General features: G+C 45.7%; 2 non-coding genes across 2 annotated transcripts; both read right to left on the bottom strand.

The window, feature by feature from the left end:
• Positions 1-3,859: 3,859 nt before the first annotated feature.
• Positions 3,860-3,931, bottom strand: Trnaw-cca (transfer RNA tryptophan (anticodon CCA)). The gene has a single exon. It is a non-coding gene; the product is annotated as a tRNA-Trp (tRNA).
• A 622-nt stretch (positions 3,932-4,553) lies between these two features.
• Positions 4,554-4,625, bottom strand: Trnad-guc (transfer RNA aspartic acid (anticodon GUC)). Its single transcript has one exon. It is a non-coding gene; the product is annotated as a tRNA-Asp (tRNA).
• Between the last annotated feature and the right edge of the window lie 10,139 nt (positions 4,626-14,764).

Raw genomic sequence — 14,764 nt, 5'->3', positions numbered from 1 at the left:
TTTCAGCCATGATTGGCTGTACATGTCTTCGGGCTGTGACAAGGCATAAACGTTACCACAGAAGGGCGTGGTGGAGGAAAACTCTCACCTCATGCCTCATGGCAACTGAGAAGCCAAGAGAGAGAGAGAAAGACCGGAAGGCAGGAGAAACAAGATATACTCTTCAGGGGGCTGGAGAAGGCTCAGTGGTTAAGGCATTTGTTTTGTTTTGTTTTGTTTTTTTGCAGAGGACTTGGGCTCAATTCCCAGCACCCACATAGCAGCTCACAACAGTCCTTAACTCCAGTTCTAGGGGATCTAACACCCTCTTCTGAATTGAGGGCACCAGGCACAAATGTAATTCACACACCTACATTCAAGCAAAACATTGATACACATAAAATAAATGAAAACAAATCTAATATATATCCACCTACCAGGCCCCACCACCTACTAGCCCATTCAGGATAAACTGATCTGTGGCTTAACCCCACCAATGAAGTTAGTGCTTTCAATGGGGCCTGCAGCTGTGGACCAACCTTCCAACATATGGGCCTTTGGGGACATTTCATATCAAAACCATAACAAACACTAAATTAGTACTGACCGTAACGGTCACAGTACTTCCACTGTGGGAAAGGGAGTCACAGGATGGCTCAGCAGGTAAGGGCGCTTGCTGCCGTTCCCCATGACTTGAGTTCGGTCCCCAGAACCCTCAAGATGGAAGGAAAGAACCGATACGTTGTCCTCTCCCTCCCATAGGCAGGCCTTAGCACATGTGCCTTTCCCTAACAAAGTGGTTCCGGTGGGCAGAGAGGCACAGGTGAATTCTTCTTCTATATTTTCCAAGATTTCCACAGTGAACATGCATGGCTTAACAGGTAAAGGTACCTGTTACCAAGGCTGCTCCCTGGTAAAAGGAGAGAAGTGAGTCCCACAGGCTGTTTTCTCACTTCCGCAAGCATGACAGCACCAGCCTCCCGCCCCCACAAAAACAAACAAATAAGTGTGATTAAGAAAAACTAAAATAGCCGGGCGGTGGTGGCGCACGCCTTTAATCCCAGCACTCGGGAGGCAGAGCCAGGCGGATCTCTGTGAGTTCGAGGCCAGCCTGGGCTACCAAGTGAGTTCAAGGAAAGGCGCAAAGCTACACAGAGAAACCCTGTCTTGAAAAACCAAAAAAAAAAAAAGAAAACCAAAAAAAAAAGAAAAACAAAAATAGTGTGAGAACTGAGTGTGGTGATACATGCTTGTCCTAGCAACAGGAGGCTGAGGCGGGCAGGTGACAAGTTGGAGGCCAGTGTGGGCTACATACTGAGATCCTGTCTCAAGAGAAAAACAAACAAAACCTAACCCAACCCCTGCCTAAAAACACCAAAAACCAAACAAATAAACAAACAAACAACACTGAGAAATTAAGGGATCACTTGGCCAATCGGAATTCAAAGTCTGTCTTCCGTGTTGCACATTTAAAAATTCCATTTAATCAGCTCATCCAGAGACTATCCGTTTTAGGTAACTGACTTAAAATAATCTCAGAGGAAAGAGGTTATTAATCAGGTGAATACATACCCAGATCATACTGTACTAGTAGCTCTATCCCTTTTTAGGATAAACAATACTAGATCATTTTTTAACGAACAAGCACCAAGTCATAGAGTGACTACGTGTCAAGAGTTTGAAAAGCCAGGGGCTGGAGAGACAACTCAGTGGTTAAGAGCGCTTGATTTCCTTCCAGAGGTCCTGAACTGTTTCCAGCAGCCATGTCAGGAAGCTCACGGTCTGTAACTCCAGTCCTAGGAATCTTGAAGTCCTCTAAAGCTTCTGAGAGCAATCCCCCCAACACACACACACACACACACACACACACACACACACACACACTCACACACAATCACACACACAAGATAAATATATATATAACTGAAGAGTCAAATATGGATGTGTGTGTTCCTGAGTTTCTCTGGACAAGCTATCCCTATATAATGAATATAGGCTAGTTAAAATGCAGTGTTAGATTGCTTCTAAATTACACTAAGCCACCCAATTAACCGTTCTAAGAAACTACACAGATCCAGCTTAGAGGAAAAGCTAGGGCCTGTGAAATGGTAGTTTTGAAAGAAAAAATAGTAATTGGCCAGGTGGTGTTGGCACAGGCAGGCCTTTAATCCCGGGATTCCGGAGGCAGGGGTAGGCAGATCTCTTTTTGAGGCCAGCGTGGTGTGTACATGGTGAGTTCCAGAACAACCAGAGCTACACAGTGAGCTCCTCTCTCAAACAAACAAACATACAAACGATAATATTCAGGTACATATATTTGCCCTAGTTAGCTCTGTCAATTTCACAAAGCCTAGAGTCAGCTGAGAAGTCTCACCCGATGAGGGATGTCCCGATTAGATTAGCCTGTGGATCTGTCTGAGGGGAACCGCCTGGTTAATCAATGTAGGCCAGCCCAGGACCATTTTGCGAGCAGGTGGTCCTGGGCTGTGTAAGAAAGCCAAGCATGAGCCCGAGGGTTGCAGCAAGCAGCGTTTCCCTGTGGTTTGCTTCAAGTTCCTCCTCGAGTCCCTGGTCTGATTTTCCTCAGTGGTGGACTGTGACTTCTGAGTTGAAATAAACCCCTTCCTTCCCCCAGTTGCTTTGGTCAGAGTGTTTTATTGCAGCAAACGGAAGGCCATTGCTTTCCAGTTTAGATGCATTTTGACGTATTTGGACTTGACACCCTTAGCTTGTACGGTGAACAGCACGGCCAGTCTTATCGGCCCCTGTTATTCCCAGGGTGCCGTGCAGAAAAAGGCTAGGCCATGTTCTGTGTTCTCGGTGATCCTGTTAAAGTCGTGAATGACAAAATTATGAATGACTGTAACAGCTCTGCATTTCCCTGAGAATAAATCAGAAGGCCACAAGCTCCTGTACAGTCTGCCTCTCATTCACCCCTCCAGTCCTTTCCCTGTGGAAGGAGGCAACGTGGGCCTCTTTTGAGGGTGGCTGCCTTCTGACATCTCAGCACGAACTTTCTATGTGCACACATCCGTGCCATGCGTCCAGAAGCATGACGTCAGTCCGACTGCATTAGCACTCCATCTAATAGACTCATCTTTACTTAGTCAACTCTTTAAAAGCCCTGTCTCCAAATAGCCACATTCTGAGTTACCGAGGCTGGGGGAAGGAGCGAGCTAGGGCTCCACCATGAAAACTTTGGACAGACAATTCAGTGTTGAACTACATCTACCTTTCCCCCACGTGTGCACTACTTTCCTGTTACAGTACTTCTTTATCTTAGCTTGAACCAAACACGTTATTTCATTTGTACAAACGTTAGCCTTTTTGCTGCAGACAGAACCGGTTGTATCACCTTGTAATGGGCTGTACGACCCGGGGCAGAGTTAGTGTGTCCGTTTTCTCTCTCCATTCCAGTTTATGCTACTTTCATGGGCACTTACTTGAAACATCTGGCACCGGGTGGCTTAAAATATGTTTGCTGCTGCTCAAAATCTGTAACATTTAATCAAGTGTACGCGATCGCACTTGCTTTCAAAAGGCAAACAGATTAAATCCATTTTTGGGGAACCAGTCTGTACCGCAATATCGCGTAATTGCTGTGAAAAACAATGCTTAACGCAGAGCAGTAAGACCATTTTTCAAGTCATTAATGACAAAAAAAAAACCCTCACTTTGCAAGGCCTAAAAACGGCCTTCAGGCGCTATATGCTATTTGGTAAGCCTTATTTTTCGGCAACTAAAGTATTACGGTGACTTCTGAACGAAACCTTAAAGCACAAAACGCAGTTTCGAAAAATGGCGGGAACACACCACGGCTCGCACTAAGCTGGTGAATTCAAAAGTCAAACACAAAATGAAAAAAAAAAAAAAAAAGCCGTGACCCCGACGTGATTCGAACACGCAGCCTTCTGATCTGGAGTCAGACGCGCTACCGTTGCGCCACGAGGTCCTGCTGGGCTGTGGCTCGCGCGGTTACTTAGGACTCCGAGCACACGGCGATTGGCGCCCGCCTCCCGCGCCCACCCGCTGCCTCTCACTCCGGAGCTGGCGGAGCCGGTTCTCTCGGCGCCCGCCCGGCTCTCTCCCTCACAGCTAGCTCTCCGCCTAGGTCGGGAGATCACCAGCGGAGGCGGGAGACTAGGGTTCGCGCCTAACCCGGTCGGCGGGAGGGCAAGGAACCCGCACTTCCGCTTCTTCTCCCTCCCCGCCCCCCGGCCACTTCCGCCCTGGCCGCCCCGCCCCCGCCCGTTAGGGGCGGAGACGCCCTCTCCCCTCCCCCACGCGGTCGGTCCGCGCGCCCAGGGAGGGACCTGCCTTTGTAATCTGGCGGGACGCCACTGCGCACGCGCGGGCCTGCGCCACACGGCGCCTGCGCACCGCCCCCCTCACCCCCCCCCCCCGCTGAGTCCCCGTGCTTTCTTTTCCTGCCCCCGCGCTAAGCGTTTTCTCTCGTCTCACCGGGGATCGGTGAACTTAAAGAACGATTGTCCGGAGAGGGACACGGTTTGGGGTTTAAACACAATTCTTCCGCAGGCCGGTATTAAAAAAAAAAACAAAAAAAAAAACTCGACCTCCCCGTCGGGGAATTGAACCCCGGTCTCCCGCGTGACAGGCGGGGATACTAACCACTATACTAACGAGGAGCCGTGAGCGGCTTCCTTCCCAGGTGTCTCCTAAAGGAGAGATGAGGTTTCTCCAGGTTCCAGCTTCTTCCCCTCCAGGACCGAGGATGGAAAATTGGACGCCTCGGAATGAACGGCTGTTGCACTTGTTTATCTGGCCATGTTGCTGGTCTCGCCGTCTCTTTAGAAGAAAATGCACTTCCAAGTTCACTCCAGCGAACTACGTGAACATTCCTTGGCAGAGCTGTAAGCTCTCCCAATGTGTCAGGCTTTTTTTGTGTGTGTTTGAGTTAAGCGTGATGAAGGGCGTGTGAGTCGAGGTCCTCACAAATTCGTGTTTCACTTGGAAGTTGAAGGCCAAGTGCATCGTGTGGTCAGAGCTGTTCCGCAGCCCTGTGTCTTCGAACGATCCGTCAGCGTTCCTGACACAAAAGGATCCGTGCTCAGGATTAGCTACCTTCAAATGAAATTTTGCTGATCGACTGGCTTCCTATGCCCGTCCTAAGGTGTCTACAACTTAAAAATGACAGAAATAAGTTTGTACACGGCTAAGGAATCCTGCAGTTAGAGAATCAAAAACAAAGATGTACCATCTGATTAACACAGGGCTGTGAAAATACACCAACAGGACCAATAGGAGCATTTGGGATACACTAAGCCGTTTCGTAAACAGGATCAAGCCATTTTTTTCCCCCCAGGGGAACAAGGAGGGCCTCACTTAAAAACTTTTACTTGGTCACCAAGTGCATTTATACAACCATAGGTAAACAGACACGATTGAAAGGATTCCGGAGCTATATGGAACTTACAACGTACCAGACACTGTATTAGATGCACTGGGAGATATTAATGGGTAAATTCCGACCTTATGGTGCTTACGTTATCGTAGAAGCCAGACAGACAATAACAATATAATATTAGAACGGTCACTCATGTACCTTCGGGTCCTTTTGTTGCAGTGTGTTAAGAACTAGTGAATTTTTATAGATCATGAATTACATGGTAATTAAAAAAATAACATCTGCTGGCCAAGGTTATTTGTTTAATATAGACACAAATGACCATCTCTGAGGTGTGTTTTGGCCCGTTCCTTTTTTTTTTTTTTTTTTTTTTTTTTCACTTCTAACTATACTAACTTCCTCAAACAAGCCAAAGCCCTCTATATCCTGTGGCGTGTGCCCAACTTCTCACTCTCCAATAACTCTTGTGAGGTCCAAAGGGCCCTTGTGGTAACTCTGGCGATGCCCTTTTCTGGGTAGGATCTAAAGGACTTGCCCAGGTCTCTCTCAGTTGGCAGAGCTTCGAGGAAGCAGGCACCGAGGTCAGCTGGATCACCTGTTCGCCCTGCTCCATAAAGGGAGAAGAGGCGTTCATTGCGAGCTATGCCTGTGTTCACATGAGTTCCTGCACGCTGGGGACACTGAGCAGTACCCTGAGTCAGCTCAGACCCGGAGCGAGCAGCTCAGCACCTGCTGTCGGTCTTCCTAAAATGGAAAGGAAAAGCTGGTCGTTAACCTGAACCGGGTTTGGGAGATTCCTCACTGTCAGCATTGGGAGAAACCTCCGCTTACAAACGCATCTGGCAGTGCACAGGACAGGGTCCCCTAGTACTCTGTGGAGGGAGAGAGCAGAAGGGGCAGTTGATATTATTGGAGTTTCAAGTCTTGGTCGAGCTAAGTAATTGTTTGGCTAGTAATCCTGTCTCACAAAACGATCCACACTCTCTCATCATAGGGCTGAAAGAGAGTCTTAGGCAGCGTGACACAGGACGTGAGGAAAAGCTGAGAATCATGTAAGCTCTGGCAGCATATCCTGGGCTTTGCAGCTTCCATCCACATGCTTGTATGTTAAATAAGTAAATACCGGCCATGGAGAGAAAAGTTTATAACTAGCATTTGTGTTTACACGACACACGGAACATGCTTGTTCCTGTGTTATTATTGACTAATCAGGCAATGTATGGTTACTTATTCATGTACTGAACTTAGTGTTAGATGCATTGGGATATTTCAATGGGTAAATCCTAGCCTTATGGTGCTTTTATTATATTACCAGGCAGGCAAGCAGTAAGCGATATAATAACATGTTAGACATCAGATAATAAACAATATAATAGCATATTAGACATCAATAAGAGCAGATATTGGAAAAATAGAATAAAATTAGAGAGTAGCTAGTTAAACAGGTTTAATGCATGGAGGTAAGCTGGGTTAAGAAGTGAACGCCAGGCTGGTAAAATGACTCAAAATGACTCAAGAAGAGCATGTATAGATGTAGCCGAGGACCGAAGTTTGGTTCTTGGCACCCACACTAGGTTGCTTGTAACCATCTATACCTACAGTTCCAAGGGATCAAGCTCTCTGGCCCTTGTGGGTACTGCACTCATATGAACATATCTCTACCCACACACATAATTTAAAAAAACCATAACAACAACAAAAGATATGAATATTTCCCAAAGCTCAGAGAACATGGAGGCAGATAGAGGGTGTATAGGAGTGCTGTGAGATCCAGGCTGTGGTAGTACACACCTTTACTCTCAGCACTCAGGAGGCAGAGGCAGGCGGATCTCCGTGAGTTCGAAAGTTCCAGGACAGGATCTAATGCTACACAGAGAAACCCTGTCTTTGAAAAAAAAAAAAAAAGTCTGTACAGACTAAGCCATCAGGATTCCATCATGGATGGGGAGGGCCTCATAAGGCCCCACCTGTCTGTGAAGGAGATTCACATTCCTCAGTGGTATAGCCATTGGAAAGTTGCCCTTATCCAAATAAATAATCCCCACCGATGCTTATGGAAAAAAAAACCTTAAAAAAGTGTTAAGTGTTTGGGGGAATGTAAAAAGGGGACCTGTTGGAAAAAAGGGGGTTGATGGGAGGAAGGTAAGACCGGAAGGGGGGGACATGATCAAAGTATGTTATATATGTGTGTGTGGAATTGAAAATAATAATGTTTCATTGTTTTTGGTTTTTCAAGGCAAAGTTTTTCTGTGTAACAGCCCTGGCTGTCCTGGAACTTGCTTTGTAGACCAGGCTGGCTGCAAACTCACAGAGATCCACCTGCCTCTGCCTCTCAAAATAAATAAGTAAATAAATAAATAAACAAAATAAACAAGACAAGAGAAAAGAAGCAAAAAGTTGGCTGGGTTGAGAATAGACTGTAGGGAGGTAACAAAAGCAAGAAGGTTTGTTAGTGAAGAAATCTACTGCAACAATCCACATAGGTGTCCTGGTTTGCTTTTCTGTCCCTGTGATAAAACACTTTGACCAAAAACCACTTTAGGGAGGAGGGTTCTTTTATCTGACATGTCCAAACGATCGTTCTTCACTGAGGGAAATCAGAGCAGGAACTCAAGGCAGGAACGGGGCAGCAGGATCTAACGCACTCCGAGGATGAATGGTGCTTACTGGACTGCTTTCTAGCTCCCTGCTCAGCTCATCCTTTAATACGTCCCTGGTCCACCTGCCTAGGGATGGTGCCACCTACAGTGGCCTAGACCCACCCACATCAGTTGTCAATCAAAATCTCTCATGGTCATGGCCATAGGTCAATCTGATGAAGGCAATTTTTCGTTTGGGGTTCCCTCTTCCCAGAAGACTCTAGGTTTGTGTCATGTTGACAATTAAAAACTATCACAATAGGAAACGGTGGCTTATATTTATCTTTTAAAGAAATGGTTGCATTGTTTTACTTGGGCTGCTCTTCCAGACCCCAAGGCGGCTCACAACCGTCTGTCACTCTTGCTTTATTCCTGCTTTGGGTGCACAGCTCAAATACGGTCTTTGAGTTGCTTGCGAGTCTAAGAAAAAAAGCTGTCTGGAGCACTTCTGTAATTTCGTCCTCCTTTATGCACAAAGTGTTGATATAAGTTTACCAATCATCAGCCAGGTGTGGCGGCTCGTGTCTTTAGTCTCAGCGCCTTAGAGGCTAAGGCACAAGGATCATCTGAATCTCAGGCCACCCTGGTGGAGGAGAGTCTGTCAAACAAATAACAAGAAAGCAAAAAACCTATAAAGTGAAGCTTTAGTCAGGAAATTGCACGCCGCCCTACTCTTTATGCATTTATAAATACATAATATTTATAAATACATAAATTTATAAAAGTTGGAAAGAACTAGGAAAAAAATCTGTTAGAATGTGCCGATCTGGAAACCAGGCAGTGGTGGCTCACGCCTTTAACCCAGCACTGGGGAGGCAGAGGCAGGAGGATCTCTGTGAGTTGGAGGCCAGCCTAGGCTACAGAGTTCTAGGACAGCCAAGGGCGACACAGAGAAACCCTATCTCCAGGGGGGGGAAAAAAATTGAGTGAGAAAATGAGGTCACGACTGCTCCAAGGTATATGAGGAGTTCTACTGTAGATACGAGGGAGAGCATAGCCAGAGGCCTCTGGAAGGGTCTGGACTGAACTGGGCCGTGTGAGGAGAGAGAAGAGGCGGGGAGGGGAGCGAGAGAGGAACAGAAAGCAGGGAGGGAGGGCAGGAGAGGGAATCAGGAGCCCAGAGAGGCAAGCGCACAGAGGGCGCAGGAGCCAAGAGAGCCAAGCGCACCAAGAGGGCGCGCAGCCAGCAATGGTTGAGTTATGTAGGGAAGAGGAGCTGGGGGAAGAGAAGGAAGCTCGGGTGCTGGAGAGGTGTAGGGAGGGGTGGGGGTGAGGTGTGGTGCAAGAGCTAGGACTCTGCAACCAGTAGTGGGAATGCTGAGAGATGCAGGGAGAACCTGGCGGCTAGCATCAGCCTTGATACGTTAAATAGGCAACCTCAATTTTCTACTATATGCGCGTTATCAAAAACAGTAATTTTTTAAAAGTTACTAATACTAGGCAAAACAAACAGCTCCAATGTCCTTCCTTAGCCCTCTGTTGATTTTTTGTTTGTTTGTTTGTTTGTTTGTTTTGTTTTATTCTACTGTGGTTTTTTTTTCATGATTGCGCAGCTTAAGCTGCTTATTTCTAGTCCTCAGCCTGGCGAAGGAACCAGGGCTAGGGCGAGCGAGGAAGCGGATCCAGCCCTGGGCGGGCGGCCCTTCCCCGTGTCCCTTTGTCTCAAAGCCCAGCGTTCCCGGTCTTTTGTTCTCCGCACCCACCAGGATCTGAGATTTAAAGAAAAACAAGAGCCGAGTCTCCTCGCGCCCTCTGGTGTCCCAACGAAGTATAACCAGAAAAAAAAAAATCCACAACGATCGCGGCCATTTCACGTAACGGAGATGCCCAGAGAGAGGAGAATGTCTGGAATCCGGGAGGAATCGCACACCAACAGAATTTATGTGCGGATACCTATTAAAAGACAAACAAAAACCCAATAGTGCCCTTGATGCAGGTATTTAGGAGAACTGTAGGTGCTGGGATGTAGCTCTGGTGGCTTTTGCCTGGGCAAAAAAAAAAAAAATCTCTGGGTTTGATTCCTATTAATGTCACAAACAAAACTAAAAGCAAAACCTCATAGTAAACAAATCAGCTCTGAAAGCACTTGGCAAGAATTTCTGGGTTCTAAGAACCAAGAAAGTCAAGTAAATCCAATATAAATCACTATTCCAGTTTTTTGTTTTTGTTTTTGTTTTTGTTTTGTTTTTCAAGACAAGGTTTTTCTGTCTGGCCCTGGCTGTCCTGGATCTCGCTCTGTAGACCAGGCTGGCTTGAACTCACAGAGATCCACCTGCCCCTGCCTCTGGAGTGCTGGGATTAAAGGCGTGCACCACCACCGCCCAGCTGTAACCTTTTTCTTAAACCAGCAACAATTTGAATGTCATCACAGAGCTGTGCTTTTAGAATAGGAATAAAAGCAGGATTTTTTTCTTGCCTTTTTTTTTTTTTAAAGATTTTATTTTTGGGAGTCTAGAGAGATGGTTCAGTGGTTAAGAACACTGACTGTTCTTTTAGAGGACCGAGGTTCAATTCCTAGTGTCTGCATGGTGGCTCACAACTCCAGTTCCAAAGGGGTGTGACTTATTCACATGATGCACAGACATACATACATTCAGGCTAAACACATGCACACATCAGATAAAAATAAATAAATCTAAAAAATTTTAAAGTTTGGCTGTCCTGGAACTTACTTTGTAGACCTGGCTGGCCTTGAACTCACAGAGAGCTGCTTGCCTCTGCCTCTCCAGTGCTGGAATCAAATCAAAGGCTTGCATCACCAATGCCCACTTTACCCGTCTGTCTGTCTGTCTGTCTGTCTATCTATCTATCTATCTATCTATCTATCTATCTATCTATCTATCTAAGGAATATGAGTGTTGCCTGAACTTATGTGCGCTCCATATTTGCCTAGCATCTGAGGGGGCTGGAAGAGGTTGTTGTAAAAACCCTTCTGGTTTTCAAAATTGCCTTGTGGGTTCTGGGAATCGAACCCACATCCTATGGAAGGGTAGACAGTATTCCTAACCATTGAACCACCTTTCCAGCTCCTCGTTCTTTGCTTTTAAAGAGGAAATAGATAAAGAGCAAAGAAGTGGAAATCATCCTATCCCACCTCCAAATAACCATAATAAATTTATCTTTTTCAAATACTTGAAAACGGACCCCCAAACTGTCAGAAAAGAGCGTGAATCACCAAGATCTCTGATCTTCTTCAGCTGGAGTATGCGGGGGTGGGTGGGGGAAGAGTGGGGGGGTGGGGAGTATGGGGGTGGGGGGAAATGGGGGGATAGGGGTGGGGAGGTAGGGTGGGGAGACCTTTTTTTTTCCTAAGTGGGGGTAGCATTAGGTTGTGCCTGCCTTAGGACTGGACAGGTCGGCAGGGCTACTAACCCAGACACGTCAGTAGATCATTAGCACGGCAGGACAAACAAAAGGCCAAGAATAGTCTGGCCTTGAGGTGGACCAGTGACCATCAACAAGAAGGTTCATCTGAGGAGAGGAAACAGCCTGGCACAAGGGAAGATGCATAAAGAAGGTGATGCCGAGATGTGGTGCATGGGAGGTCTTCCTGCATTATTGTTTTTGTTTGTTGTTTGTTTTGTTTTTCGAGACAGGGTTTCTCTGTGTAGCTTTGTGCCTTTCCTGGAACTTGCTCTGTAGCCCAGGCTGGCCTCGAACTCACAGAGATCCACCTGCCTCTGCCTTCCAAGTGCTGGGATTAAAGACATGTGCCACCACCGCCCGGCTATTGTTGTATTTTTTTAAAAATCAAGTTATGAAGTTATGAGTTTTTTTTGTTTTTAAGATTATTATATATATATATATATATATATATAATATTTATTTTCACATGTATGTTTGCCTGTACATATGTCTTTGTATCATGTGTGCGCGTAGTGCTGAGGAGGCCAGAAGAGAGTGTCAGATCTCTGGAGCAGGAGTTACAGATAGCTGTGAGCCTCCATGTGGGTGCTGGGAATTGAACCCTTCTGGTTGTTAATTGCCCTGTGGGTTCATGGGAATCAAATCCAGATCCTCTGCAAGAGCAGCCGGTGCTCTTAACCACTGAGCCATCTCTCTGGCCTTATGTTGTGAGTTTCTAAAGAAGATATATTTCCCCTTAAAAAATAGACAGATTCGCCGGGCGGTGGTGGCGCACGCCTTTAATCCCAGCACTCGGGAGGCAGAGCCAGGTGGATCTCTGTGAGTTCGAGGCCAGCCTGGGCTACCAAGTGAGTCCCAGGAAAGGCGCAAAGCTACACAGAGAAACCCTGTCTCGAAAAACCAAAAAAAAAAAAAAAAAAAAAAAAAAAGACAGATTTTTGGTTTAAATGTTGGGTTGGTAAGATTATAGTTATTATTTGGTACTATAGTTGTATTTAAATAAGTAACACAATGCAGATAGAATGAAGTTCCAAAAGTAGCAAAAGGTATGTAGATAAAACTGTTCTACAGTTCTCTCAATTGACGTCTGCATTGGCTTGGTGTTGGCTTGGCAGTTCATCAAGGACTTCAAAAGATTACGTCTTTTCTGGTTTGCTTCTTTGTGGCTGTGAGAAAATACTCTGACCAAAGGCAACTTGGGAAAGAAAGAGTTTATTTGGCTTAGAAGTTATGGTCTGTCCTGTCCACAGCAGGATTCTGGAGGCAGGCGCTGATGCAGAGGCCATAGAGGGGTGCTGCTTACTGGCTTGCTCAGCCTGCTTTTTTATGCAACCCAGGACCTGCTCAGGGGTGGCACCACTTACAATGAGCGAGAAGCTCCCACATTAATCATTCATCAAGGAAATTCCCCATAGGCATGCCCACAGGCCGATTTGGTGGAGGTTAACTGTGTGAAGCCAACAAGAACTAACCAGCAGGCTTCCTCTCATTCTCCTGGGTCTGCCTTCTTTCAACCTTTAGCCAATCACCTTTTCCTTTTTACAAATGTCACTTCATGGTTATACCCTAACTCCTGCGGGCCGTAAGACCACCACTAAGGTTGGCGTCCCAGCAAACTTTCCAAATTCATTCCTTTGAGCAGCAAGGAAGGTTACCCAGAGTTCTGGCAGGTGTCTTGTTTGGTGAGCCTGTTCCTGGGTCCCAAGGCGAGTTAGTAGGTGATAATTAAGCAGAAGTCAGAGGACAGCAAGTGACGCTAGTATTTTTTTCATACTCTAGAGCAGTGGTTCTCAACGGGGGTAGCATATCAGGTATTTACATTACGATTCATAACAGTAGCAAAATTACAGTTAGGAAGTGGTAACACAAATAATTTTACGGTTGGGGGTCACCACAGCATGACGAGCTGTATTAAAGGGTCGCAGCATTAGGAAGGGTGAGAACCACTGTACAAGAGCTTTGTGTTGTTTTTAAGAGTCCAAATCCATAGTATAATCTGTTTTTCCTTGGAGTCAATAATAATTTAATCATTTCATATCAAGGGATATACCCACAGAATTATACACTGCATTACTATCTCAATTCAAGTTGCCCAAGCTTTATAGAGCATTCTGCCCACATCCTTCCTCTTTTTCAAGCCCCTCAAAGATTTAGGTCTTATTAGTAACCTTATTCCAACTTCCTTCATTTCTTCAAATAGTTGGATTTTTTGAAGTTTTTTTTCCTTTTTTTGAAAATAGATTTTTTTTCCCATATAATATATCCTGATTTCCTCCCTACCTCCCCTCCCATTCAGATCCTCTCTCTTTCTGTCTCTCATTAGAAAACAAACAGGCTTCTAAGGGATAATAATAAAATAAAATAAAATAAAATATATTAAGTTAAAACAAAAACTAATGCATCAGAATAGGACGAAACAAGCAAACACAAAGAAAAGAACCCAAGAAAAGGCACAAGAAGCAGACATAGACTCAGAGACCCACTCATTTGCACACTCAGGAATCCCATAAAAACACTAAACAGGCCGGGCGGTGGTGGCGAACACCTTTAATCCCAGCACTCAGGAGGCAGAGGCAGGCAGATCTCTGTGAGTTCGAGGCCAGCCTGGTCTACAGCGAGAGCGATCTAGGACAGGCTCCAAAACTACACAGAGAAACCCTGTCTTGAAAAAAACAAAACAAACAAACAAAACACTAAACAGGAAGCCATAAAATAAACACAAAGGACCTGCTTCTCTGGCCAGAGTGAAACTTCCCTCATTCTTAAAGAAGTTGAACATCATTGCATATTTATCTGTAGCAATCATTGTCTCCAGAGCTAGTTCAGGGATGGGTTTTCTTCCCGGGTAAAGTGGTTTTAGAACGGAAGGGCATTGTTTAGAACAGCAACGGAGACAGTGTTGACGTCATCATTATTTTAGGATTAGGAAGGAGGACTCGTACTTTTGAGTCTGTCGGTACTCATCCGAGTTTGTGCTATGTTGCCGGTTCATGTTGGAGAGCGTTCAATTCCCTCTCAAAAGCCTCCGGTCAGATAGAAAATTGTATTGTCAGTTATTATTTGACACGTACACCACAACATCACCGTTACCCTTTGCTTTAATACCTCAGCCAGGGTTATCACGAAGCTTGGCCGTGGTGTCCTTCATTGGTGTCTTTTCAGAGCGTGGAACAGTGCCTAGCTAGCAGCCAGCAAGTGCTTGATAAATATAAATAATCAATACAGAGATTCATTGCTGGGTGCTTGGCTCATGGCCACCTGAGCAACTGGGTTCTGTTAGCAACAAATCTGAAGGAACGGTTTTGGGGTATACAACTCATGGTGCCTGCCAAAACATACATTTGAGGCTTAGATAGATGTTGTCAAGTTCTTCCCCGCAGGGGGTGAGGCAGTTTACACTCCCACCAGCAATATG

The sequence above is a fragment of the Peromyscus eremicus genome, chromosome 18, assembly GCF_949786415.1.
Source record: "Peromyscus eremicus chromosome 18, PerEre_H2_v1, whole genome shotgun sequence".
Taxonomy (NCBI): Eukaryota; Metazoa; Chordata; class Mammalia; order Rodentia; family Cricetidae; genus Peromyscus; species Peromyscus eremicus.
The sequence above is the reverse complement of the archived record's forward strand: the minus strand, read 5'-3'. Positions and strand labels throughout refer to the sequence as shown.